Source organism: Protopterus annectens, chromosome 6.part1 (assembly GCF_019279795.1).
Source record: "Protopterus annectens isolate FY-2018-M chromosome 6.part1, PAN1.0, whole genome shotgun sequence".
Classification (NCBI taxonomy): domain Eukaryota; kingdom Metazoa; phylum Chordata; order Ceratodontiformes; family Protopteridae; genus Protopterus; species Protopterus annectens.
Genome location: NC_056738.1, coordinates 290248174 through 290275075, shown reverse-complemented (window position 1 = coordinate 290275075; position 26902 = coordinate 290248174).

Genomic DNA, 26902 nt, shown 5'->3' with positions numbered 1-26902 from the left:
CTCCAGGAACAGATGGTATTCCTGTGGAAGTTTGGAAGTTAAGAGGGAAGAAATTGATAAAAATCTGGAAGATTTTATTTATTAGCATTTTTAAAGAAGATGGAGCACAAACACCTTGGATGAAAACTGCTGTGGCTGTATTGCCCAGAGACAGCAAAGTCCCATTATACCCAGCTTCATATAGACCAATTTTAATTTTAAACAATGATAATAAAGTGTTTATGTCTATAATTCTATTATATTATATTATATTATATATTATATATATATATATATATATATATATATATATATATATATATATATATATATATATATTCTACATTATATATTCTAGCTAAAAGAATTGCAAAAATGTTGTCAGCATTGATATATATGGTTCATTGTGGTTTTATGGAGAGAAGGTAAACATTCAGCAAAATGAACAGAACAATAATGGTGGGTCTTGTTGCAGAGAAGGAATTTGATGGAGGAAGCTGGAATTTTATGAGTAGAGCTTTCCCTGATATAATAAGGTTAATTTGGAGGTCATTTGAAGGATCAGAGGCAAGAATTAAAGTAGGAAGGTTCCTCTCTGATAAGTTGAGTTTGAAGAGAGGAACCAGGTAGGGATTTCCTCTCTCCCCTTTGGTATTTGCTTTATATTTAGAGCCACTGACAAAAAAAAATAAGAGATTCAGAAATTCAAGGATGTAATTGGTATGGCAATCTAGAAAAGTTGGCTTTATTTGCAGATTATATTAGTTTGTACCTGATAAATCCAGAAAGGGACATCTCAGGGTTGTGGGCATTTTGAGATAGTTTAAAGTCTTTTGGGATATAAAATTAATAAAGATAAAACAAAGGTTATAGCCATGAATTATGTACCCACACACAAATTGGTTCAACAATACCCATATTTATGGTGACATGATAAGAAGAAGTACTTTAAGAGTATGGATTAAAAAGGATTCTGTACTAAGGATATGTGTCATCCAGAAGTAAACACACCAAAGGATCTGTATTACATAAACATAACCTTGTGTTAGTTTGGATATTGATATAAAATTATGGTTTAGAGATAATGTTAAAATTATTTAAAACAACAGTATGCTGGAAATAGCTATTTGCTCATGAGGCCAGGCATTTTTTTACAAATCATACATTTAATACAACATGTTCATTTTAATACAATTTATTCTATAAGACCAAGTACATCATCAAATATTTTTTTAGACATACTAAATTATACACAATTTATATATATTTATATTTAATATTTATATTTACATTCATATATATATATATATATATATATATATATATATATATATATATATGTATTTACATTCATATTTTAACTATATGTATATCTCTATTTAGATTTAGATTTAGTATTTATATGTATATACATTTTATTATCAACACAACACAAGGTTTTACAAGATTTTATTTATGTAATACAGATCCTGATTATGATTATTGATTAATTGCTTATTTAATTTCAGCTAACTAAGGATATGTGGAAAGAAGCTAAACAAAAGATAATACAAAAACAGTAAAACTGGAAGCTCTTGTTTATGACTATGGATAGTAAGAAACGAGCAGTAAAAATGTTTTAATCCTTTTACCATTACATCCAGGTCAGATATACTTTTATCAAACTTAGAAGAAGTTGTGGACAATAATTAATAAATAATTGAAGGAATTTACCGGAAGTAGATGAGGGCAAGAGTCAAGTGATATAAACTGATCCTACTAATAAGGCAAGGTGGTTTAGGACTACCTGATTTTAAGGGATATAATGAGTCTCACCTCGCTATGGAAGACTGATGGCCAGAAATTTCCAAGTCTTGACAAAACGGAGGAACACGTTACTATACTGAATCTACTTGTTTTCAAGTTAAGTGTTTGCCTTGGAACTTACCATTATCTGCTACTTTCACATAAAAAGTCTGTGCATAATCTTCAGTGCTGCTGTGCTAACTGAAATATATGTTCTTGTAACTTAGAGGTGCAATTAGAGTGCGAGTATGAGGGGTTCCAATCAGTGGGGGACCTCACTGTCATATAACGGTGTAAGTTATTAAACAATACTGCAATGCAGTCCATAGCATGAATTACTATAAGTATGTGCCCTTGTGAACTTTAGACATCTGTTATAATGCAACCTTAGGAGTTGTGGATTGACTATGTTGTGTACAAGTTGCTAGCTTGCCTTTCCAGGTAAGTCACGACCTGTCTTCTACCACGTCTGCTCTTGATGGCCCAGTTATGGTGTAACAAACGTTTATGTAGTATGTATTTTTTTTTTTTTTTTGAGGAAGATGAGAGAGAAATATACTGTTATATGCACATACTAATCTTCTACATTAAACTGCCAGACATTTTACAGGCTGATTTAGTGAATGAGAGGTAAGTAAATCCTATTGTTTTTCAGACCCAGGTAGAAGTAGTATAACTTTATACAAAATGAAAAAAACATTCATATTGATACAATGCATCTATTATAAGGCTCTATTTAACATTATCATGTGTTTATTTTACATGGATATGTCTTGCACAACTACAAATGACTTAAAAACACAAACATATCCTTGTTTACACACAGTACTATAAAGTGCCCTTTCCTTCCCTTAGAGCATTAGCTACTTCTGGTGAAACCTTCTCAATGCTTAGAAACCTTATGCAAAGGCAATTACTACAGGAAGAGCAGTTATGCAAAATGTATATAATTTGCTAGACTGCATAATTTGGAAAGCACTGATCTAGACAGTATATATCAGATATGGTTCAATAAGGCTATTTAGTATGTATAGTATAAAAGTATGAGTAAGAACAAAGTCTTTAGTATAGCTAGCATGCAGATAATCAGAAAAATTATTCTATTTATTTAGTCATGATATCGCCCTACTGTCATTAGATGACTGCCGTACATGTCAGTAGTTTTCAATACATACCTCTCTGTGAAATTTGTGCTAATAGGCTATAGTTGCAATGCGGGGCTTAAATGTCTCCAAAATACTTCCATCACCTAATTTTACACCATTAGTTTAATAAATCCTCCTGTACCATACATATATTTTTCCCATCTACTTTTCTACCCACCTCTCCACCCTACCAATCTTCATTTCCTCTCCATTACTATCCATTACAACTATTTTATTTTCTCTCAACACAACAAAATATCATACAATGCTGTATTCTATGATAAGTACTTTCTGTACCTTATACATCACTACTGACATATACATTATTTTCTGTTTGCTTATTTTTATTTATTTATTAATTGATTTATTTATTTATTTACATTTGTTGACTGGGAGTGTCCAACTAGACGTAGGTCCATTTTCAGCGGAGGCCCGGGGAGAAAAGCTCCACAGTTAAAATAAACAGACAGTAGTTACATTGGATTACATAGTGAATAACAATTTACATAGCAATTACTTACAACATATTTACAGATGAAGAACATAGTACATCAGTAGACAACTAGAATCTTTATCTGCAAAGTACATAACAGACATTAACAAATGTTACAATAAGAAGTTCCTGCTGTATAATAAGTACTAAGCTTATGAGCATCTGAGCTTGCTATAATCAAGGTAGTTAGTGGGGTGGAAAGAAATGTAGTGATTGGATGGAGTGGGTGATATTAGAGTGGGAGTTGCAAGGGCATAGCCAGCATGTTTTTAGGTGTGCTTTTAGTAAAGTTTTGAAGTAGGTGCATGATGGTATGGAGGTAATTGTGGGTGGGAGGGAGTTCCATAATTTGGTTATGGTGCAAGAGAATAGTGCTTCACCAGCAGAGTTATTGGCTTTAGTGATCTGCAAGTGATTTTTGTTGCTGGATCTTAGTGGTCTGGTGGTGCGATAGGGTTGGAGTAGATTCTGGAGGGATGGGACATTTAGTGGATGGTTTACTAGTTTGTGGGTGAGTGATAGTTGATACCATTGAAGGAGGTGAGGGAGTTCAAGCCAGCCCAGTTCAGCAAGTGAGAGACAGTGGTGACTATGGTAGGATGCCCCTGTGGTGAATTTGGTGATTTTGTTGTAGCAGGTCTCTAGCTTGTTTAGATCGCATTGCCTTAGGTTGGTATATATCGGAGAGGCATAAAGTAGGGTGGAGATAAGGTGGGAATTTCCTATTGAAATCTTTGCTGCTTTGGTGAGAAGTTGCTTATTTCTGTATAATGCTCCTAGTTTTTGTGGACTTTTTTTATGGTCATGGATATGTAAATGTCAAATTTTAGTTTATCGTCTATTTCCACTCCTAGCAATTTGGTGTGTTCAGTTGGGTATATAGTGGTGTTGTCTTTTGCTGTGATGTTAAAGTGGGAGTTGGTTTGAGTATGTTTGGTGGTTTGAAATATGAGTAGTTTAGTTTTGTTTGGGTTGAGTATTAACTGGGCATCGGATAACCAAGTTTCAACAGAGGAAAAGGCTTCCTGTGTGACTTTTTGCAGTTTGGGTAGGGACTGGGCTGAGCAGATGATGGTTGAGTCATCTGCGTATTGTATGAGTGTGCCATGTTTGGTGGCAGAGGCTAGATTATTGGTGAAAACAGAGAAGAGTAGGGGGTCCAAGGATGGATCCTTGGGGAACCCCTATGGAGACAGGTAGTTGGGGAGATATGTCATTCTGCCATACAACGGATTGTTGGCGGTCAGACAGGTAACTCTGAAACCAGTTGGTGACTGATTGAGAGAAGGATAGGTTATTGAGGACAGAGATGAGTTGTTTGTGTGGGACCATGTAAAATGCTTTAGATAGGTCTAGGAAATTAGCAGAGGAGAGATAGCCTTTGTTTTTATGCTGAAGGATAGTGTTAGTAAAGGAGAGAAAGGCAGTGGTGGTGCTATGGTTTGGTCGGAAACCATGCTGAGTACTGGAAAGGAGGTTGTTAGTAAGGAGGTAGTCTGAGACCTGAGAATGTATGCATCTCTCTAGTGTTTTTGAGAGTGGAGAGAGAATAGCTATGGGGCGGTAACTGGTTAGTTCTGTGGAGGGACCGCCTTTGTGGAGGGGAATTATATGTGATACTTTCCACAGTGTGGGAACGTAACTTTCTGACAGAGATCGGTTAATCAAGATGGATACTGGGTAGGCCAGAGCATCAGCTGCGATTTGTAGATATTCACTTGGGAGGTTGTTTGCTGTTAATTTGGTGGGCATACGTTTAGTTAAGAGTTTTTTTTATGCTGGAGGTAGGTACAGGAGAAAAAGAGAAGGCAGTGGTGAGATTACTAGTTGAAGGTGTGGGTTGGAGGGGAGGGGGTTGTGTTGTTTAACTAGTGATAGTATGGTTTGTGTGAAGTGTGTGTTGAATGAGGTAGCAACATTTTTGGAGGAGTGAGGGATGTTAGGAGGAGGGGTACTGAATTTACCTGGGTGGAGGATGGAGTTTATGGAGGACCAGAATTGTTTGGGGCTGTGTTGGGAGGAGACTAGGGCAGACTGCTAGTATTGGAATTTGTCCTGTTTTATTAGCTTTTTAACTCTATTGAGTAGTTCTAGGAATTTCTGTCTAGTTTATTTAATTTGCTCTTTTATTGCATACATTGTTTTTACTTACACTATTGCATTATTTCCTCTGGTTATATACCCCAGGTTGAGCCTGAAAATGGTTCTTTGAGATTAGTGTCTACCTTGGTCAACGCATGAATGAATACATAAATGTAAGATAAATACTCTAATGAGTAATCATGAATGTGTAAGTCTTGTGTCTCACATTTAATTTCAGAAACTGCATTATTTCAGGTAGGTTTTCATTAACTTAAGATATAGTAATTTCAGGTAGTAAGTGTGCAGGGAACTTTTGAAGTGACTTTTCTAAATGTCAATTGTTTTAGGACATGCACTTTTTTTGTAATTACATTATGACTGCTGACAACATAAGAGCCATATTTCTGTCATGAGATCAAAATAGGATTGTTAGCAGGCTAAAGGACTAAGAGATTTTTCATCTGAATATGCAAATCTCTACCAGGAATAATTCCCCCAAATGAGCCATAAAAAACACTTGTTAAAATTTCATATCAAAGTTCTGAAATGTAAAATAAAGAAAAGTAATAATTTATTGTATGTTTGACTAAAACAATTATAATCATCATTATAACAAAATGGAGAAGAGATCAGTTACAAGGAGATGAAAGATAAGAAGGATGCATATTCCTATATAGAATCAGAGAAATAAAAGCAATGCTCTCAAAATAGGTCCTTTAGAAACTAATGATAGAATTTATCTTGGCAGCAAAATTATTCTAATGTTATTTTTATTGATTTTCAACACATTTACAAAGAGGTGAAAGAAACATTTATAAACATTATTATTTTACAAGCATAAATCATAGAAAAATATTTTTTTTCATATTTTGTAAGCAAGCACTCTAACTTATCCTACCAAGCAAAGCTAATAATATAATTATTCAATCTTAGTTTGATTGTCTTTCTCTCTTTTATACATGAACATGGGAAATGAGATTCTGAGACATGTTAGCCACAAATAAGACAATACTTCATTATCCACTAATTTGCATGCCTCTAAATTGTCTGGTGTTATCGTTAGTCCTAATGAACATTCTCCTGGTGTAATCATCTCTGGCAGCCTCTGAATTGCATTGGAACAGGCATCCCCTCTTTCATTCAATCATTCACACACACACACACACACACACACACACACACACACACACACACACACACACACACACACACACACGTCCCTGAAATTACAGAGCATTCCCGATGTTGCCCCTTATTTGTCCTGCCCCTCATAATTCACAGATGATCACAGTCACAGACATTGTAGTTTAATTCTTCTTATTGATCAGAAAATGCATTGCATTGCTAAATTTGTAGCTCTATTGACATTTTAAGTTAGCCACAGTAGTAATTAAAAATATTTCCCCTGATGTCATCTATTGTTGTTTCCCCTAGCTATCTTTGGAAGTCCTGACCATGGCAATCCCATACTTGTAATTCTTTACAAAATGTCAAGCTCTGTATCCCTAGGAGAAAAAGTAACAAATAAATTAACATATAAGAGCATTAGTTCTTTGTACCAGCATAGGACTAACAGTAACAGGAGTTGGTTTCAACATGATGTATTTTCTGAAAAATTGTCTTACTGTTCAGAAAATATATTAGGATGCAAGCAAGACCTGATATTTTACTAAGTCTTCTGTTGGTGAAAAGGACTGAAGCTCTGATTAATGAGTTGTTTCCTATGCCAAAGTTCAGTGTTCAAATATTTTCTAAGAATTTTTCAAGAGAGTAGGAGTAATATCAAAGAATGTCCTGGTGTATAGTGTTGTTGCCATACATCCTATAGCTTTCATGCTGCAAAACCTGCTGTTCATTTAATTTTTAAACTACTTTAAGGTAATAATAAGAGAGTTCCTGGTGTTTACTGCTTTCTGCACCCATGCAGCTGTTTTATTAACTTTTAGGTGACTTTGGAGTAATATTCAAATTCTCTGTTGTCTAGTGCCCCCTCCCAATACTGCAGGATTTGCTCATTTGTTCTGGAGAGCTTAATGGTATGACAGATCCCTTACACACACAGAAACATGCACTCATATAGACATGCGCACACACACACACACACACACATACACACACACACACACACACACACACACGCACACACATTCAGACACTCACATATAGTGCCTCCACCTGATCACATGCATGGACACATACCCATTCACCTACACACACGCACATACTCACACACCCCTACCCCTGCTGTCACTTAACTAAGGCTCCTACTGTGGCCACCAAGTCAGGCACACATGCACACACACGCACACACACACACACACACACACACACACACACACACACACACACACACACACACACATACACACACACATACACACACACAAACACCACCCTCACCACTACCAGTCAGCTGTACTCACTGGCATCTACCTTTTACACAATACTATGGGTGAACATAAACTTTTGGCCAGGTAACTTAGTAAGCCAAGTGATTCTTGGCTGCATAGATGCTTTGCCACAGGCATTTCCAGTGAAGATCACATGACTTGGATGTTTCCTTGAATGCTTCATTAGAATGCAGCTTGGCAGAGAAGACAGCTGACCACAATGATTCTACAGACCACATAGAATCAATGCAGAGGGTCTGTCTCTGAACTGGAAAGGGCTACAGTCAGTGGGAAGATGAACGAGTTATGGCTTACCACTGGTGGTAGCCCTATCCTATTCCCAGGGATACTATTTAAAGATTGCAATTTCTTCCTATTGCAACATATTGGGAGATGTGAATAAGCATTCAATTGCAGGAATCATGTAGAAGCTATATATGGAATGGTACATGGGCATCTTTACATGACAATTGGATACAACAAAATCTATTTCTTACTGTACAAAGTTTAGTATGGCTGAATATCATTGTGTTTGGCATCTATTAGCACATATGAAACAGTTCAATGTTCAATTGAGTAGAAACAACACACCCTAAGCTCAATGAAAAAAACGGCAGTACCAAACCAAAATATACTTCCAACAGTTTATTTGTTAAGTGCTTTCTTCCCCATTAAACGGGAACTTAATCAGAACAATCTTCCCCTCCAGGTCAACCATTAAAATACAAATCATTTAATTGAGTGCAATAAAATGTCAATTAAACAATTAATTTCTTAAAAAACATTGTATTTGAGTGCTTTGAAAAAACAGTCAATGATATAACATCTTGAAAATCTATATAGTTTAAAATATCAGTGCTTTTTTCTTAAGCACAGGCAGTAAAGATAAAAAGTCATTAAGTCCTGGTTTTATCAATGCATTTAACTTAATAATTCAGTAAAATTCCCTCAAATCTACATTTAATTCCCACCAACCACCCCTAGGGTTTTGTTTAATAACCTCTAAAATACCAAACATAAATTTTGAAAAACCATGACAAGTCATTGGGCGAGATTCACAATGGCTTGCACGGAGTCTAAGAGTAGAGTAAGACTCCATGATGCCATCATGCTCAACGAGTGATTCAGGAACAGCCTGCAGGGGCATGCAAGAGAGCTCCTAAAATGGCTCTTACACAGACAGGGTTGGGATATGCAAATTACATCAACTGCAGGTGAAAGGCATGCAAATGAGGTAGATTTGCGATTCAGGAAACCCGAACTTGTCTGAGTAAGAGCAGTGTTATTTGCAGAAATGTACTCAATTGACAACTGAGTACCGTTCTGCAAATTGCAAAATGGAGCCATGACAACTCCAAATAAAGGTTGCATCCAGTGCAGGAAGCATGCCAATGGCCAAATATATGGCCATTGGCAGTGTTTCCCGATGGAATATGAAAATAAAATAATTATTTTTTTTTCTCAGATTTCCGATGTTTAAACGTAGCGCAGCGCCGTGCAAACGAGCTGTGCTCTAAAAAAACCAGAAAACTAAAAATGAAACCCCACAAATGTGGATCTTATTTAAATTATTAATGCACAATGCAAGGCAGCAAGACAACATGGCCACCGAGTAGAGGTTGCTAAGGGGGGAAGCTCAGTCTAAGAGATGTAACCAAGCATTAGTAGGCAATCCTATGCAAAGGAGGGTTAGGATAGTGAATCGCAAGTTTACATAGCAAATGAGCACAGTCAGTGTAGTGTAGGAGTAGGATAAGGGGAGTAACAGAGTAGAAGACAGGCGACATCATGAGTGGGGTATGTATAAAAGAAGTGAAGCTCATTGGAACAGAGTGGCATGTGTTAGCTGTCATTTACACATCATGGAAAGAGGTGTGTCAACAGGTAGGCTAGGTAAAGGCAAGAAATGGAAGGTGTATGCCGTGTATAGCACCAAAGTTTCTTGCTGAGTGGGTATGCATGTGTGTGCGTGCCTGTAAACCCGAGAAAGACAGAGTGCGCGCGTGTAAGCATGACTGCACGCGTTTAAGCTGGAGTAAGCATGTATAAGGCTGTTTAAAGAGTTGTAAGTGCATTTGCAGTGGTGTGCACGTGTTTTAACCTGAATAAGCAAGTTTTAGTCTGTGTAAGCATGTGTGCGCGCATGTGAGCTGCTGTGAGCGTGTTTGCACTTGTGTGCGTGGCGCTGTCCCCCCGAGGAAACAGAAAGGAAAAAGGAAGCACAACAAATAGTAGGAAGCTACCAGGGAGTACTAGCAGAGCTAGCAGGTGAAAACAATCAGAATCAGGCAATTACACAGGCAGTACACTAGCCCAGCCCAGCCTAGCACTTAAAACTCTGCAAACAACAGTTCATTATGTTTCTCACAACAGACACTGCAGTAAGCTAATAGAAGTGAAAACTGAAAAAGCTTTACTGAGACAAAGAAATGTTAGGGGCTGCCATTGCTGTTATAAGGTGACATATGCAACATGCTGAGGGTGGTGACAATGGAAATGCTGCTGGACAACCCACGGTGAGGAGACAGAGAAGAGTGCACAGGCCCAGGGTAACCTACCAGGGGCTACATGAGCTGGAGATAGTGGAGCGCTATAGAGTGGACAGAGACCTCCTGCAGCAAATTGTTGAGCTGTGCAGGCCACACCTCACACACAGAACCAACAGAGGGGAACCCATCCCAGTGGAAACCAAGGTATGTGTTGGCCTAAGAATATTAGCAACAGGTACCTTCCAGAGACCACCCAGTGATATGATGGGGATATCACAGTCAGCATCCAGGGTACTGCACCAGTTTCTGGATGCCATGTCAGCACATGTCGGTGATCATGTATATTTCCCCAATTCCCGTGAGGTATTGGCCAGCAATATGCGTCTCTTCCAGCAAATAGCGGAATACCCTGAGGTAGTGGGTGCAATAGACTGCACGCACATATGCATCAAAGCACCAGCCGATGAGCGGGGTAGGGTCTACTTCAACCGCAAGGGCTTCCCCTCCATCAACTGCCAGGTCATGTGTGATGCCCAGGGCATAATACTGAATGTGTGTGCTGGCTGCCCTGGAAGCTACCATGATTCCCATATCTGGCATCTGACACAGCTGTACCAGACATTTGCCAATGGGGACATTCCACATGGTCACCTAGCGGGGGATGCTGGCTATGCACTGGAGCCGTGGCTGATGACACCCATCAGAAACGCACACACATCAGAACAGGAACGCCATAATGAGGCACATGCACAAACACGTAATGTAATCGAGCGGGTGTCTGGGCTGCTCAAGTCACGGTTCTGGTGCCTGGATGCATCTGGTGGAGCCTTGCAGTACTCACCAACTACATGTACCCAAATTGTCATGGTATGTGCTATGCTACATAATATGATCCTGCAAAAACAGCTGCAGCAGGACCAGCATAGCCCTGGGCCAAACAGCCCCCCACCATTGCCAAGGCCATCACAGGCAGAGCGTGACTCGGAGGAGGAACAACCTGAGCCTGTCCCAGTAGGCAGAAGGAGGCGTGCCCAGTATGCTTTGGCCTTGGCAAAGCGGCAACACATAGCACATATACTGGCTCAGTAGGAACTCTGGAAATGATTCCTCTCTCTGACTTGCACATATAGTAAAAGGGATGCCTAAGTTGACACTACCTGCTTTCAAACATGTACAGGGAGTGTAGTATGTGCATCCGACATAGGCAGCCCTGCAGCACCACCTGAGGCATGATTGCCATGTGTTAAGCAATATAAAGCAGTGCTAAACAGCATTTACCACCATGTAGTATATGCAAACAAAATCACACCCACCAACTAGCACAACTGTGGTCAATGTTGAGTGATATTGGGCAACGTCCAGCAATGTTGGTGAATATTGAGCAAAGTTGGACAAGCCTGGTCTAGAGCATAGCTGAATAAAAGCCAACATGCCCATATTTGCTTAACTGGCCCTTAAGCAGTCTGGTCTGCTCAGTATGAAAATATAAAGCAGTGATGGGCCTCAACCCAGGATATTGTATACTATAGTTAAAGTACTGAACCACTAAACCATGACTGCATTGCAGTGGTCTGCCTATATGAAGGAATGTTGATAAGCCTATACAAAGTATCTCATGGAAACCCTGCAGGCACAGCATAATCCCTGTCGAGTTATGACACAAAGGTGAGTCCTGCAGTAAGAACAGAACCCGACTTCCAACACACACAGTATAAATGTTAATATTGGTCATGTTCACACACATCAACAAATGTAGTGGACCTCAGATAGCAACATACTGAAATGTCACACTGGGCATCCTCACACACTTGAATAAATGAGACAAATGTCAGGCAACAAAACACAGAAAGCCTGAACTGGGCATGCTCACACACTTAGGCCGTGTCTGAGTACAGCAGTGGGCCACACATATCTGGCAGTTGCATGTGTTAACCCAGGAACCTCTCACTATCCAGCAATCTGCCCTGTGTACACAGTTATATGACAACAGACACGTATATAATATAGTGGAACCCTGTCATAATCAAATATGTTCTGCAGATACCTAAGTTGTTCATAGAAGCTGGTAAAGCAAAGATGATAAAGACCTGCAAACAGTATCAGCAATAAACATTGTGCATCCCGAACATTAGCATAGGTTCAGAGGTCGATACTAGGCTATCTGCCCTAGGGCATGTGCAAGCCTAGCCAGAGTGTATTTGCCATTTGCAACCCTGTCAGATTACTACACTGTGCGTATGAATAGTAGGTCACACAAGATAGCCCATGTAGGTTTAGGCTAGTGTGCCTCTGTCTAGCAGGGACACAGAAGATATCCCAGGGGTAAACGTATGATCACTCATACAGTCATCAAGATGTCTCCTGTAGGTGGTCAGTGGGTGGCTCTGCCTATGTGAAACTGTGATTACAATCTGGAGTGAGTGGAGCCTCTCGGATAAGAATCTGTCCCTCCAGCATGTCCTATTAACATCTGTGCTGAGGTATATGTCCCTGGAGTGTGTAGCTCCAAGGGAGTAAGATATCCTGAGGTGGAACATGTCCAGTAATTCTGGGTTTGGTATATCTGTAAACAACAGGCACACATCATATCCGAGTAGGTGGTAAGCGACTGAGGAGAGCTGGAGTTACTGCATCCGAACTGTGCAGGGCATCCGTGTGAGTCCCTAGATCTGCTTGTTGAGGAACTTCTGTTCAGTCCAGTACAGTTGCTGCAGGTGTCGGGTAAGGTACTCCCCAAATGTGGCATTGTAACCAAGCATGGTTGTGATGCGTATAGCGGCACAATGACCTCACTCGATCTAGATGTGAAACCATATGGGATAAGGTGGCCTATATAGAAGGTCTGTCCAACCACTTTGGCAACGTGATTGTCAAAGGCAACAGTACAAACAAGTCATGTCCCCAAATCCCTAACAACTCCTACCATATGTAATGGAGTACTATCTATGTGGTAATGTGTGGGCATGTTGTTATTCCCAAAGGGGATGACTATGCAACTAATGGTATTTATCTGTAGGCCATGGCTCAGGCATCAGTCATCTATCTCTCTGAGACCCTGTTTGAGTATGCATGTGGCAACTGGAGAGTTGATTATGGCACCCAGTTTGCAGTCAAGTGCGAACATGGTCAGCCATAGTCCCCCTGTAGTAGCCTGTACATCAAACAAATATATACTGAACAAGAGAGGTCCCAGGACCAAGCCGTGTGGGATGCCATGTGTAACTGGTGTATAGTCAGACATGGCACCTGCAATTCTGATCCAGGTAGCAATCCATCGTGTGAGATATGTGTCCATACCGACGCTGGTGAGCCTATGCATAATGGCCCAGTGGGTTATTGTGTAGGAGGGTTTTGCAAGGTTCAGGTAGGCTGTGTGGACAACCGTCCCTATGTCGATGGACCTGTTAACCATTTAAAGAATACAAATAGGTTCAAGAGGCAAGATCTGCCCACAAAACCCTGAAATCTGTAGGACACAGTGTCTGTAGGTTCCCAATGTCTATGTGTATGAGTCCCATGACAATACGCTCCATAGCTTTGCAGAACAGGCTAGTTAGGCTTATAGGGCAATATTGTCTGTGGTCCGTTGTGGCACCAACTCTGTGGACTGGGACCACTGTCGCTGTATGCCATTCCTTGGGTACATATCCTGTAGCAACTCCGATATTGAACAGTGCTGTAATGTAAGGGTTACATCTGTCATGAAGCTCATGTAAGATGCAGGCCGGGACACTGTCTGGTCCCATTGATGCTGTGATGTACGCTTTGGGGAGGGCAGCACTCACCCGTTACTGTGTGATGTCAGGGAGGTTACACTTTGTTGGGATGGATAGTTGCACCTTAGGGGGGATGGGGGGACATTTGCGCTGAACCTGTTTGCCAGGATGTTCAGGGTAAGTTTAGTCAGTATGCAGTAACTCACAGCATATCAGTGAGTGTCCACCCATGTTCCTGACATAACTGAAGAAGGCCGTGTGATAGTCCTATGTGTCTGGTGCAATTGTCCGGTAGAAGCGGCCCTTAGAAGAGTTCATGAGTGATCGTAGCTGTCTGCTAGTACAGATCACAGATGCCTTCCCTGTCTGGGATTGTGCTCTATCATGTAGTAGCTTCCTCCTGACATTGTACAGCTTATTAATGGCTGGGGTCTACCAGACAGGTCCCCTGTCATTGGAGGAGTGAGTCCTGTTGTTATTTGGGATAGCACAATCCATGCAGTCCACTAGGTGTCCATAGAATGTCTATGTAAAGGATTCAGCAGTCTGAGCCATATTTGCCACTGTCTCAGGGTCTCTGAAGGATACCACCTTGCTTTGGTGAAGTGAGACATTGGGTCATGAGAAGTTCACCAAGATTACCCAGGATGGGTGTGTGGAGGGTATATGTATATCCAGTGAGATACATGTATGTTCTGACCTTACCAATGAGGGGTATATCGCTGGTGTGGAACATAGAGTCCCCATGTTGGTGATGATCAGGTCCAATATGTATTCCCCCCTTGTGGCTGTGCTGACTGGTTGTGCCATAGCATATGAGTCTACAAATTGTAGCAACTGTTGGGCAAGAGTGTTGGGGATTGAGTAGTATCCCCAGTCAATATTTGTGTATTTGAAGTCACCCAATATAATGGTGTTTATGGAGACCTTCATATTCTCCATAGTTCCCATGAAATCCGAGTGTGGTTCCTGAGTTTGGGAGGGTGGTCTGTAGCAGGCAACAAACTGAAAAGCAGTTTTGCACAATGGTAGTTGTATATGTATGGTCTGTGATGCTCTGTGCAGTGCTACTAACCCAGAGGTGTGTGTATCTCTGATGTATATGGATACTCCCCTTAGTTGTGTTGTCTGTTCCAAGTCTTGTGGTCAGAAAGCATGGTATGAAACATAACCTGGTAGTGCTGTTGTGCATAAGTGAGCCCGAACCAGGCATCTGTTAGTGCACAGATATCGCTATCCTCTATACTGAGGAGAGTCCTGAGTGTCCACAATATTAGGGTAACACATCTGGTGTTGAGCAGCATTACCCTTAGTTTAATTTAACCTGTAATGTCAATGGAGGTGGGTTTTTCTTTTGAGCCTTGCTTAAGAAAGGCACTATGGTGATAGCAAGAGCCTTAGCCAGCATTCGAAAGTCCAAGGGTGACAGGTGCAAGCTGTCCATAGTGAAGCTACGTGGCATGTCGAGCATGTCACCACAGGCTGACAGACACTGTATCCCCTATGAATGACACCAATTTGTTAGCCAACTGTTAAACGTGATATGTTTGTCTGTATACTGTGACATCATAATTGGTGGGTGTAAGATGCTAGACAAGGTCAGGGTCATACTGGCCTGGGCTACATGATCAGAGTGTTCCTCCATGTATCATGTCATGTGGTCCAGGGAGTAACGTCTGAGGTTTTATGCACCAGCATAGACAATGATGGTGCCAGTCCTGTACTTGCTTTGGAGTGACCTGACTGCATGTGTTATGTGGCAGATCCTGGCACCCGACAGACAGCCCAAAGTGACTATTCCCTTGTTTGGGCTGGTGAGTGGTATGTCAGTGTGTCTGACAATAAGTGTCACCTATTACAAGTGTATTAGGTGTGTTGTTTAGCCCAAAGGGCAGTGACTGTGTAGCACACTGACATTGTGAACTATGTGATATGTGGGTAATGTAGTGGGGTAGCAGTTGTGTGTGTGTCCGCTTTGGAGGTCTCTACTGCTTAGGCAGAGTTCATTTACAGCATCCGAGTATGTCTATGTGTGATAATGTGGTTTGAGTGCTGTCGCTAGAGGATATGTGAGACTGATATCTGGTGTGTGTGGTTACCTTTACCACCTGATAGACTGTGCCAGTCATGGGACGAGAGAGTTCAACGCCCTGTATGTCTATATAGGTGCATCTCACACATATATCTGAGTTTGTCAAGAGGAGGAGAGGGCTGTCTGTGTACATGAGGCAGATGTGACATTGTGTCAATATCACAATATTCATCAGCTGGACTGGAGAGTACACACAAACCCGACCCCTGGACATGCCAAGATATTATGATGATATACTCTGTAGCCTGATCACAAATGATCAGTAGGGTGTTAAGTGTGTAAAAGAGTATAACAGGGATTAGTGCTCAGGTTTGTTGGTGTTTTGTAAAGAGTAGCTGAGAAGGAGTCCAGACTGAATCATGACACCACCTTCAGCTATGTCATAAATAGCAATGTACACCCATATATGACCTGAGTCAGGGCCAACTGTACCTGATTGACAATGCCGACATCCTGACAGACAGGCCCATATATACATACCCACCTCCCACTGACGATAGTCCATATCATCATACTAGGAGATATCACATGTAGAATGGATGAGCAGCTACTCCCAATGCCAAAAGCATGGCAGCAAGTGGAATACATTGATTCCCAATATGTGTCATGCATAAACTGCAGAACATACAAATCCTGCACCTGAACAGTCAGCTGAGCCTCACCCCCTACACAGGATGTGGAACCGTTGAATGTGTTACAGCAACATATGGCACTCTTCACAAGTGTTGTTGCACAACACACCATGGGAAGTACAGTCCAGTACGCCTATGAAGTCTGATCTGCAAGGTCATGGAGTCCATCATGGTTGAAGTCATAAACAGAGCTATTGGAAGCTGACATAAACACAACCCTAACAACTGTGGTATGTTCATGTGTGGATCATGGTTCCCAAACATGCTAGACTGTTTGCAAGGCAGCCACCCAGGGCATACATCACTAAACACAGCTACACATGTCTCAGATAGACTTTGAATAGCCCTTTATCAACATCCCAGACACATGTAGTATCCACAAAACCAACAAGCTGTGCATAAATATGTGTTGACATATGAAGGAATGTCAATGTGTCCACAGATAGATCACACAAGGTAAGGATTATGAGGTCCTGTTCAAGCTGTTGACACCTGCTGACCCACATAGACCATTCCTGGAGTTTCCTAAAACAAAGTGTACACACATCACCATGTCCAGTCTGATGATGTCACTATCCTATACATACAGCAGGAGAAGGGAAACCAGCCAGTAAAGCAAATAGCGTGCCATGTTAATGTGGCTCTCTCTAGTATCATAACATAGGTAGGGGGTTGAATCCTGCAAACACTGACTGGTGTGTGTGGGGGTGTGTGTATGTGTGTAGTTTCCTTTGAGAGGAGTGCCCTTTTTGGAGACTGGGAAGACTCACTAAAAGAGGTACATTCCTCTTTGGAAAGTCTGATGTCACCATCCTACAAATACAGCAGGAGAAGGAAAACTAGCCAGTAAAGCAAATAGCGAGCTGTGTTAATGTGTCTCTCTCTCTAGTATCATAACATAGTTAGGTAGGGGTTTGAATCCTGCCCACACTGAGTGTGTGCCTGGGGGGTGAATGCATGCAGTTTCCTTTGAGAGGAGTGCCCTTTTTGGAGACTGGGAAGACTCACTAAAAGAGGTACATTCCTCTTTGGATAGTCTGATGATGTCACCATCCTACAAATACAGCAGGAAAAGGGAAACTAACCAGTAAAGCAAATAGCACAGCGTATTAATGCATCTTTTTCTAGTATCATAACATAGTTAGGTAGGGGTTTGAATCCTGCAAACACTGACAGTGTGCGTGTCACTGTTGGTCAATGCAGTGTGGGTTTTGGTTTTACTATATGATTAAAACAGTAAGTGCATTGCACACATCAGGTATCTGCATGGCAAATATATATGTGTACGTGTCCCTTCAATCAGTACATAGGTGTGAAGCCTGCATACTACATGAATACATCTGTTTCCATTGACAGGTTGTGCCGCTGCTTCTCAGATCGTAGGTCACATATGCATGTATGTGACAAAGCCGTCCACTGTTGTGATTTGTGGCCAAGGTCATCTGTGCCACACATACCCATGACAGTTACTAAAGAGCAATGTGAGTGAGGGTATATGACTGGGGTATATGTCAGACATGTTCATACACAACGACTGGCAATAATGGACAGTCTGTATAGGTGTACAACTGCCTTGTGGATATGCATTCAGGCCTCTAATGTCTTATGTGATACACCGAGGGACTCCACAATACCTATGGATATGTGGATACCAAGGGACACATGACATAACACGAGGCTGTATGAACACATTGGTACCCAACATACATGTTGAGGTCCACCACCGATGTGGTACTGACAGGATAGTATGTATAGTAAATGTGGATGACTATGCCATAGCCGGCTTACTGCTATACAGCATGTATCAGACAACAGGTGTCTGTCTGTATGATACCCTTGTGTAGGATATACGTCCCATCCAGGGAATGCATTGTAGGCCAATGCATGCATTTCCAGATGTGGATGGACACTTCCCTAGTGTGTTTGCATGTACCTAAGGGGGCTATATGCAAATAGGTGTGGTCCAAGGAATGGGTGGCGGTCAATACCACTGGTTAGTGTTAGAGTATAGTACCGGAAGGATCCAACTGTTACTGAGTTCCCTACAACTGTGCGTCATTTGTCAGGACATCATCCAATGATTGCTTATAGTCATGCTGTTGAGGTTGTGTATACTAAACAACCGCAAATCATTGACAGATATTAACAGTATCACCCACAGCATAGTGTCAACCCATGACATACACACATGTGGACCCATGTTAGTACATAACTGTAGTAGAATGCATACTGGCCATTGAAAGTTACAATGTGATGTTAACAATGTGTACAACAGGGTATGCCACACGTCCCATGTGTCCACCATGCACGTACATGCAGACAGTCCACACCCACCATGTTCACAGATGTACACTTGCTAATCTGTACTGCACACATCACACATGTACTGTCCACTCACTAACACATGCTGGCAACACATTACACTTCAGCCAAGTGGCACATGGGTGGACAATACATACTCAGACCTAACAGTGGTGTAGACAATGCTACATTGACAATCAGAGCTTTGATACATAATGCCTGCTCAGACATACCTACAAGGATGTCATTACACTTTCCTGTTGACAACTTGCTAATATTGCTACACTGCTATAATGTCACCCTGTGCATCAGCACCATGTTAGCCTGTTCCTGCATCAATGTTACAGATGACAGGAAGTGACACAGGTATCATCATATGCACAGGGTGTGTTGTTGTTTGCCAGAGCCTGAAATTGACCCATCCAATCGACATGGCTGTGTGTGTGTGTGTGTGTGTGTGTGTGTGTGTGTGTGTGTGTGTGTGTGTCTGTGGGACAACAGTACAGCATGGGCCAATGTTGATGTAATGTGTGCATGTATGTACGAGCCCTAGTTGTTTGGTTAATGTGTGTGTGTCTGCATGCACACAGCTCCACCATGTGGCTGCCATATATGGTAGTTTGTGGGACAGCCACAGAATGTACCTGCTAGGCTGTACAGATCACTGTCTCCAGCCATGGACACAGTACCTGTGCCTGGTAGGGGTGCTACGGACAGTATCGGGTACCAACCCCGACTGGGTACTGTCATCAGAGGCAGAGGTATGACAACTGGACCCACGTCCTTGCTGGGACTGGCCAGAGCCATGTGCATGTAGTCTACTGGGATGGTCAATGGATAGGCCAGCCCCAGCATGGCTGGGGCTGAAACTGCCACTACGGGAGCAGCTGTGAACTGTGGGTTGAATGAACGCGACCACTGCCAGCTGTTGCTGTTGCTGGCATGCATCCGCGTTGAAGTCGCAACCATCCTGCATGGTCCTGGCTCATGGAAGACATATTGTGGAGGGCATCTACTGTCTCCCCCAGTGTCTATCAATGACCTCGGTGTAATTCCGGATGGCACCGGCAAGGTCACGGATGCTGCCATTGATAGGAGTGTAATGGGCCTTCTGTGCCCTAAGTCCCTGTCTGGTGTACCGTTCCATACGTGCATGAGCCTGCATTACAGCCTGGAACATACTGGACATTGTAAGACCTGTGAGGGCATGTCTGCCAGGGGCAATATGACCAACGGTGCTCCCCCAAGAACCCCTGGACCTCCGCCTATGTGGTACCATTCCAGGAATCTGGCTATGGCTGCTGTGAGGGGATGCAAGTCCCATGGGTACCACACTCTCCTGGTCAATGCCAACTGTATGCTGTCCCTCGCCTATGGCCATTGGTGATGAGGGATGTATCAGCAGTATGAGTGAGCACATAGATGGGGTTGAACGCTGTGTACTGTTGATTGGCGGACCAACGACAGACCCTGTCAAACCTTCCTGTGCCAGAATACATGTCTCATCATCACCACTATTCATGGCAGTGGCTTCAGGTTCCTTGCTGCCTTCGGCCACCCCTAACTCAGCACCTGTGAGAGGAAGACAGGAAACACACTTTACAGTCTGCACATGATGCATGCACACATGCAAACATGCACACATGCAGACATGAACACATGCACACATGCACACATGAACACATGCACACATGAACACATGCACACATATACACTCCTCACTACAGCACACACACACACATACACCAGCAGTCCAACACATACTCTATAGTGGGTGAAGGTGGGTGCCAGTATCACAAGGCAAACAGTCACCACACATGTGTCAGCATGCAGAATATGTGTTGCACAACACCATGCAGTGCAAGTGTAGGTGCCCCTATTTCATGGCAGTGTACATGGCTTTGATGCAACTGTGTAGTTGTTCAGTGATTGGCTGCACCCTGGAACACAATGTGTACCTGGACACAACATTGCTGTAAAAGTATTATCAGCTCTGCAATGCCCTGTGCACCATCACTCACAGGTATACATGCCATAGCTGCATGTGTTATCTGTGTGACACATAGATTTCCATGTCTGAGTACAGTGTCTGTGTCCATAGCAGATAATAGTGGGCACAGGTGTAGCACATGCATGCTATGTACACACACAGGATGAGTGGTGTATGTTGACGTGAAGGAATCCCAATGCTCAACATGGCCAGTGTACAGTGGTTATGGTGAGTGTGGGACATATTGCAGATATGTTGGTGCCAGCCATGGCATGGCATGCTACAAGACTGCAACATTAACCACCACACATACCCAATGTGTGTCATGTGACCTGTACACCCACTAGCACTCCAGGACATATATGCAACACTTTGTTCGGATGGCGACTGCTGTGCATATTGTGTATACTGGCATATGTAAGCACACACACAACATGCTATGCATATTGTTTATAGGTGCATATGTTTGCACACACACAACAATGAGGTGCACAGCAATGACTGCTATGAGTAGTACTGTGGTCACTGTAATTGGATGGGGTGTAGTACCCTGTGCCATCATCATCATGCATCTTGTGGTCACTCACAGCTACTAATGTGTGTAAGACCAACGCATAGCATGCTATACCTGAACTGCGGTGCCATAGCTACATTCACAATTACACAGCCACTTTTTACATGGGTGTGTGAGGTGCCCGATAGGGAGCATTGCCTAACATGACTGTGTTATGTGTTGAAGAGTGTTGCACAGCCCCATGAGCCTCTACCTCTGAGGTACATCATGTGTGTGTGCATGACATGTGGGATACTGAAGTGTGACCTTACAGCTGGTGTGTGGTAATGCAAATGTAGCATGTTTTCGTGTCCTGCGTATGATAAATGTGTTCTGTTGTGTACAGCTGTAGCGACTATGCATATCCAATGTGCAGTACAGTGTTGCCACAGATGTGTCTGCTGCTCTGTGCATTGCATGTGATTGAGGCAGCTACTGACTATGCTGAGATGTTTAATGTCTCACAGCAAACATGCACAGCATGCATTATGCGTAGGTGTGTTATGTGTACATGGCCTACACCTCACCTATGACATGCACATGTCATTACCAATATTGAAGTGTTAACACACTAACCAGCATGTATTGTCTGCCCTGCTGTCACACCAGAGGGACCTACAAGAATATGACACAGTTTGTCATTGGCCACAACTGTGGCATTGCTAATGTGAGTGTGCTAAACTACAGTAGAACAACAGTCAACAGTCACAGGTGTACAGATACTATTCCAAATATCAGTATTGCACACAATAGGCAGCAGAACTGCTGAACACACAGTACACATCTCACATATGCATATCCTAACAATACAGGTAGCAGTAGTCTACAGGTAGGGCATATTACCTGCACGCTCCATGTCATCATGCTGGGTGGCTCCGGCCTCCATGATGACACATGTGTGATGCTGTTGCTGCTGTAGGCCAGGAGCTACCCTGCTTAGGAGCAGCTCCTCCACTCTGGTGAGGGGGGATGTATGGCCACCCCACCTCTTGTGGCAAGCTGTTGTCTATGGATATCAGACGCATGCCGCCGGACATGTCTAATTAAATCACTGCAGTGATGGTGTACCTGCTCATATGTCCGGTTATGCATGCCTATGTCATTTACCCGATGAACAAGATCTTGCCACAGTGCAGTACGCTCATGCTGGTGCTGGCTAGCCCTGGAAAACAGCAGTGTATAGAGCTGCACCAGGGTGTTATGTATTTCCTGCTCCTCCGCAGCTGTATAGGACTGATTGCATTGATGAACCATAGCCCTGGAAGACAATTAAACAAAATATGTGTGAGCAAGTCTTGTGGCACACTTAACATTATTAAGTACAGATATCACTTAACTGCCATATATAGCATCTGTTATCTGTCAGATGATACACACATTCAATGCCACATATCAGTGCTCAGCCCACAACTGGCTGACAGTGCCTGCCACAATCCATATAACAAACCAGTATACACCCGTACTCGGCACACTGTTTGGGATACAATGCACAACCTCGCCACTGGGGTATATATCAAGCTAATGCATGAAGAAATATGTCATCCAGTGCAATGAATGTAAAGTACATTTACAGTATTACCAGTAAACCACCCTAGTCGTTGATGCCATACCCCTACCTAACATATGTGCACGGTTGTTAATATAGCTGGCATACTGCTGTAACAGAGTATACATGTTGCTAGGTACACACACATACCCTGTAACACATATGTGATTGCGGGCATGGTACATGCATCATAACACACACATCAGACATACATACAACACACAAATGTATGCCGACACAAATGAGCATTACCTGTGTACCTTACAGTACTGTGTGCCCCTACATACAGATACCTATGCCTGAGGTATGTAATCTGTGCAGACTACAGGAAACACACAAGACAGTGTTACCAGGGAATGTGAACATACACCATACTGTGCTGTTTAGGCCTACAGCTTCAGATAGTACAACAGTTCATATGTGAGCTGTATTCACTAGCAGTACCACTTATTGAGCATACATGTATTGCTTCAGCCTACAATGGGACACCGCAGTCGTACACAAGGAACTACGTCACAATATATGCCATCCTACTATGTCTGCATCCCAATAACTGAAACATCTTTCTCTGGCCTCACACCTAGGACACAAACTACTATGACAGAAACAACCTCACACTAAGCTATCACACCTTTACAGACCTTGCACACATTCACTGTCACACTCATTCCACATGTGTGTGTGTGCATTGTGTCATAGGTAGGTAATACGCTATTGGCCCTAGGGCCTAGAGCAGCCTAACCATATGCTACCCTGGCCTTTGACACACATGTAATGTCATTTCACATGCTCCTGTCAACCGGATACACAGAGGTGACTCCCAGGGCACATTACCTATCTCCCAAACAATCATCAGGGGTATGTATGACATCTGCTAATGAGGAGCCTTGTTTGTTAATGCTGGGTGATTTAGTCCAGAGTATGGCATATTTGTGGATAGGAACCTGTACCTCCAGCATGTGCTGTTTAGTGAGGTGGCGAGGATTAGGGCCCTAGGTCATGTAGCCCGGAGGGATTGTGAGGTGATGACATGGTGGTTGGCCGACTTCTATGGGTGTGACATACCTCTGTATGTCCGGCAGAGGTAACCTCTGGGTGGCCGGTATGCAACGCACTCTAGCCATGGTTTTGTGAGTCAGTCTGCATAGGGCATGTGTTTGAGGGCAGTATTACTCTTTGTGAGGTATGTCTGTGGCCTTTCCATTTGCTGTAGTTGTCATGTGAGGAACATACCACATGGGGCATTGTGATGAGTAGAGGGGAGCACTGCCTATATTTCCATAGATGACACACTTTTTGTGATGACACGTACCACGTATACAGATTACAAGACTAGTGTGGCACTGTGATTATCAAAGGGGAGGCTACTGTCCACCTGTGTCCCATGTTCCCTTCTGACACCTTCAGTGTTAGGCAGGCTACCACCTATGTGGTAGTTACTGGGTAAAGTGTTTTGGAATGGGGTATGGCACTGCAGTACCAAAACTGGTGTTCAGTCCATGCCTTGGTCAACAGGCACCTGTTGCAGTACATATGACCCCGTGTCTCTCTCTCTCTCTCTCTCTCTCTATATATATATATATATATATATATATATATATATACACATATATACATATCTGTTTATATCTATACATAGCTATACATATCTATACATATCTATACATAGCTATACATATCAATACATATCTATACATAGCCATATATGTATATATATATATATATATATATATATATATATATATATATGTATATATATATATATATATATATATATATATATAAATATCCATATCTATATATCTATCTATATATGTATATATATATATATATATATATATCTATATATCAATATATCTATATATATATATATATATATATATATATATATATATATATATATATATATATATATATATATATATATATATATATATATATATATATGTATACACATACATGTATATATCCATTGCTGTACATTTAGATGCACATATAGGCACATATACTGCCCACCTTTCATGGTGGGGATGTCAATTATGCAACAGTTGTGAGACATATGAGTATGTAATAATATTGCACAGTGTTGTGCAGAATGCATTTTGCTGTCCTCGGGCCGTATAGCTGTAGCAGGCCTCACTGCCTGTAGCTCAGTCCCACAGCGTTTAACCACCACATGACATATACCGGCACTACTTGCTGTCTGCAATGCCACACACTACAACCTACATACATTTGTGCACATATCAACCTTCAACAACATATATATGTCCAGCCTTCACTAATAGTTGCAGTATGTCCCTTTCCCTATGCACATGTGCATATACATATAGATACGGACTGCTGCCACATATGGATGATTCACAGTATGTAGAGTACCCTTCAGACACATCATTCCGATGCCTGCAAATACATATCTGTTACATACCTTACCTTTGTATTCCTCACCTCCATCTGTTGTAGCTGTTGCTTTTTTTTTTTTTTTTTTGGTTTTGGTTTCCTCTGTGTGTTGATCTTTCTTTTCACTGTTTGTCTCTTACAGCCTGTTGTCTCCATCTGTCTGTCTGTCTGTCTCTGTCTCTCTCTCTCTCTCTCTCTCTCTCTCTCTCTCAGTTGGTGCAATGATATTATTGCATGTGTGGACAGCAAGTACAGGCTGCTTTTCTAGGTATCTGCACATGTGCATGTGATGGCCTCTGCACCAATTGGTGCCTGCCATTTAGTAATTGCATGCAGCCTGCTGTGTGGTAATTGCAGTACTTACTGTGATTGCAGGACACTGCTATAAAATGCTAGGTTAGGTAGGCATAGCCCTTTCAGTTGTGCAAGGTGGGGCCCATGCTTGTTTGCTGTGGACACTGTTGTCTCAGTCAGAAGGTTGGTATATGTCTCATATCTGAAGCTAGGGTTGTAGCCAGTGATATGCATGTTGTACTGAAACCTAACTGTTACTTCTTCCAGTGCACTCTTCTCAGTGTGTAAGTTTACTCACACCTGCTAATGCTAACACTGGATACATGGGAGTATGTACTTTCTTTTCGAATTAGAGAATTACCTGGCATACAACTGTAGTTATTGCAGTGTGTTCCTATGGCTTTCCTGTTTTCCCTTTACATTCACTCATTGTAATGCATGATATATTTCTTACAGCACCAAGTTATTGTGTATCTGCTGTGGCTTAGTGGTATTTCATGCAGACTGGTGAGTCCAAGGTGTGGGGTTCGAGACTGACAAGGGTATTTTATATTGCTGCTGAGCAGTACAAGGGCCCTGTCATACACAGTGACTAAGGCAATTTTAAGAAGTTGTAAGCGGGTTTGCGCAGGTTTGTGAAACGCTTAGCTAAGCGCACACATGCACACACTAGTGCAAACCCGCTTACTACTGTTTACAAGTGCTTACTCTCACTAACCCCCGCGCTCATTTCTTTGACAGAAAAGTAAATGGGGAGATAGGAATGTGGTGGTAAAGGGTGCACAAAGAGGGGAAGACAGTAGGGAAACCAACTCGGGATGTACAGGATGGGTGTGGGGAAGGTCCATAGCTGCCCGTTTCTTTACCAGCAACAGCTGTGCATATGCAATACATTAGGAGTGGAATTTAAACCTTCCACCCCTGAGAGAGGGGTGAGGACAACTAAGTATGTTGTACTACCAATTATGAATATCAGGCACATGCACTGTTTGTGAACTGATATACAGTCATTAGT